The following is a 4,198-nucleotide window of genomic DNA, read 5'->3' on the forward strand; positions in this document are numbered from 1 at the left end:
CCCACCCTAAAAAAAAACCCCCCAAAAAAAAAAAAAAAAAAAAACTAAAAAAATGAAAAATAGTCAATGTAGCAGCCAGCAGGTGGCGTGGTTAAGGCATTTGACTTCCACATGGTCAACCGCCTTCAAGTCAGGGACCTGGCGGCTTGAATATCACACTGGGTACATGTGTGTGCATGCCCCAAATCACAGGAGATTAAAAAATGTATTGTGGTGTGGCCATCCCCACAGGGAATGATTTCTCACTTTCTTTCTCACTATCTCTCTGCATACACACCCTAAGGAAAACCTAAAAAAAATAATAAATAAATGAAAGTAAGCAAATCTTGCCACACTGAAAAAAAAGGGGAAAGTATTCAGGCAGAGAAAATAAACGTAGAGTCTCTTTGAAAATGTAATCTTATCTCAACTTCTAGAAAATGAATGACTTCTCACTTTTTTTCCTTGTCATTTGCTATAGGGTGTATGCACTTCCCAGAGTGAAAAAGCACCTCCTGGAGGGGATGGCTATGCTGCAATCTCTTCTCCTCTAAGGATTTTGGGCACACACAAACATGCACCCAGTGTGGTTTTTAAGCCACCAAGTAAAGCACCTTACCCATCATGCCACTGGCTGGCCCATGACTTTGCACTTTTATGAGTATTCCACATTTAAAAAAATTAAGTGGTGAACCAGGTCAATGGCACAACGAACAGTAATGTGCTTTCTAATAGAAACCAGATCTCACATGGCAACTATGCTTTGAAACCTTGGCCTGGTCAGCCTGAAAACACACCAGAAATGTTCACGAATGCCCAAGACTTGATGAGCTGAAGGACTGAAGAGGGATTGTGGCAAGACCAGACCCCGTGGAGGGTCCTCAGTTCTCTCTCGGCGTGTGTGCATGCACTCTTTTTTTTTCCTTAATTATTTAATTTTATTTATTCATTCATTTTATTTTTAATTTGACCAGGAAGAGAGAGAGAGAGAGAATGAGAGAGGGAAAGTGAGAAAGCAAGCCACCAGGTCCAAGACTCAAACCGTGGTCGAACATGTGGGAGTCCAGCGACCTTATACACCACGCCACCTGCCGGCCCCCATGCACTCTTTTATAAATAAAGAAAAAAAGAAAAAAACAAAGTGTCTCAAGATCTTAGGTAGATATTTGACTCACATTTTATTACTCTAAATTCTAGTACAGAAACATTAAGAGGTCTATGAAATTCCAGCAAAGGTTAATGAACTGATAATGGAACACTTCTGCTCTTACCATATTCTTTTTTTTTAAGAATTACTTTTGAATATTTCAGCTTTTTATTTATTAAATATTTATTTATTTATTTATTTATTGTTATTATTTTCCAGTATGGCAGGAGAGAAAGGGAGAGAAAGAGAGAAAGCAAGCCACCAGGTCTGGGACTTGAAACATGGTCAGCCATGTGGGAGTCCAGCATCTTTAACCATCATGCCCCCTGCCAGCCCCACTATATTTTTTTAAAAAAGAATTATTTTATTATTATTTTATCTTGCTATAGGGCATGCACATTCACCAAAGAGAGAGAAAAAAAAAAGTGAGAAAGCAAGCCACCAGTCTGGGACTCAAACTGCAATTGCCCATGTGGGAGTTCAGCACCTTAACCACCATGCCACCTGCTAGCCTCATCTTATCATATTCTTTTTTTAAAAAATTAATTTATTTAATTAATTCCATTTGTTATTATTTTTTAATTTGACCAGAGAGAGACTGAGAGAGAAAGGGAAAGTGAGAAAGCAAGCAACCAGGTTCAGGACGCGAACCATGGTCAGCCATGTGGGAATCCAGTGCCTCTAACCACCACACCACCTTGCCAGCCCAATCTCACCATATTCTAATAGAAATTTTCCTACACACATATGAGAAGACTTTTCCAAAAGGAGAAGAGAAAATACAACTTTGGAATGGGGATCAAGGAAAATAGGATATAATTATAAAAACTCTAGGACTTGGGGCCAGCGAGATGGCACAGCAGATATGTCGATGGACTACCACATTGCCGACCATAGTCTGAGTCCCAGACCTGGTGACTTGAAACTCATGCTGGGTGCGTGTGTATGTGTGCCCGGGATCCCAGGAGGAAAGTGGAGGAGAAGGAATTGTGGCATGGCATCCCCCCAAGGGTTGACTTCTCATTTTCCCTCTCTCTCTCTCTTTTCCCGGAAAGCACACACATCCTAAGGCAAAAACCTCTTAAAAAAAAAACAAAAACAAAAACTAGAACTTGATTTATTAATACTTATCCACAGATATTCTCAGTTAAAATAATTTCATAGTTAGTAAACTTAATTATATGAGTAGATTCCCCAAACTGTATTTTATGCAAATTCACTTTATTCTACAGATATCTGAAGAAATCCCACAATACACTAATTACAGTTTTATTTATTTCCAAACTCTCATACACTTGCATTTCAAGAAACCTTTTAGGTTCCCTATCCCTCAGACTATCTTCCTGACTTCATTGAAATTTTGAGTTGATAAATCAGCAGTCAGTCTGGCAGTCAAGACCCGAGAATGGATTAAAATAAGACAAGTATTAAGAAAAACAGACAGCACCTCAATTCCTCCAGAAGAGTCTTCACAAACTGGCATCTGGAATCTGGAAGTCAATCAGCAAATCCACACACCTTTCCTACTGTGTGGGGGTGAGTGGGTGGGGGGTAAAGCATTCCAATTTTGTGTGTGTGTGTGTGTTTTTAAGTATCTACATGTCTAAAAATAAAATAATTTTAAAAAATTATCAACCTTTATTGACTCTAGAATAGTACTAACTTTGCTTTTCTCTTTGAGGCAGACCTCAGGATTAACCTGTCACATGGCCTGTATGACAATACGATGCAAGCTAAATACTCTTTCCTTTCTATCTCTTCTCATTCAGACTCGGACACAGTATTTCAGTTAAAAATGACAGGTCTGTATTTTTGAAGATATAATAAAAACCAAAAATTAACAAAAAGGAGCATATCAATATTTGTGACAATATATGTGGTGTGACACACACATACAAACTAATATAGAAAGTTGCATGACAGAAAAGCATAAGATGTTTTGAAACCAAAACTGGGCATAAAAAGATTTCTGATTAAATACAACTAAGAGCTTTGAGCATCCAGTAATGTTCAAGGTATTATGACCACTCTTCTATATTCCATTTGTAAAAGGCAGCACAGTAGGCTCTAAAACACAATTCCTGGGGCCGGCAGGTGGCATAGTGGTTAAGGGCGTTGGACTCCCACCTGGCCAACTGTTGTTAGAGTCCCGGATCTGGGGGCTTGCTTTCTCACTTTCTCTCTCTCTCACTCTGTCCCTCTCTGGTCAAATTAAAATAAATAAATGGATGAATGAATAAAGTTAAATAAGAAATAATCCTTAAAACAAAAATATAATTCCTGTTGCCCAACAGGATATTTATTGATAATAATTCTATTTCCCTATGAATTACTTCATCTATTGTATTCATGTCTTCTTGTGTCAACCAGAGTGATGAATATGAGGTTCAGTGAACCCCTGTGATATAGACAAATCAACAGTATAAAAATATTGATGTGAGCCAACCTATGGCGAAGTGGTTAAGGGTGCTGAATCCCACACGGCAACAATGAGGCTCAAGTTTTTCACTGGTGGCTTAAAAAACACACCAGGGAGATGGGTGTGTATGTCCAAAATCCTGAAAGGAGGGAAAAATGGAAAAGAGATTATGGTGTGATAATGCCCCATTGAGAGTGCTTTCTTCTTCTCCTCTCTCTGGTGAGTACACACACTCTCTGGCAAAAAATTAAAAAGTACTGGGACCATCAGATAGCCTAATGGTTATGTCATTGGACTCCCACATGGTCGACTGTGAATTGAGTCCCAGACTGGCAGCTTCAAACTCACACTGGGTGCATGTACGTGCATGCCCAAAAAATCCTGTGAGAAGAATAGAGAAGGTATTGCAGCATGACCATCCCCCAGGGGGGTGATTTTTCACTTTTTTTTTTTGAGAGGTTTTTTGGCTATAGGATGCGTGAGCTCGCCAGACAGACAGAGACAGACAGACAGAGAGCAAGAAATCACCCCCCCCAGGGGGGATGGCCACGCCGCAATCCCTTCTCCTCCATTCTCCTCTCAGGATCTTGGGCACGCACGCACACGCACCCGGCATGAGTTTTAAGCCACTGGTTCCGGGACTCAAACCACGG

This window comes from Tupaia chinensis, unplaced genomic scaffold (assembly GCF_000334495.1).
Source record: "Tupaia chinensis unplaced genomic scaffold, TupChi_1.0 Scaffold000605_1, whole genome shotgun sequence".
Lineage (NCBI taxonomy): Eukaryota > Metazoa > Chordata > Mammalia > Scandentia > Tupaiidae > Tupaia > Tupaia belangeri.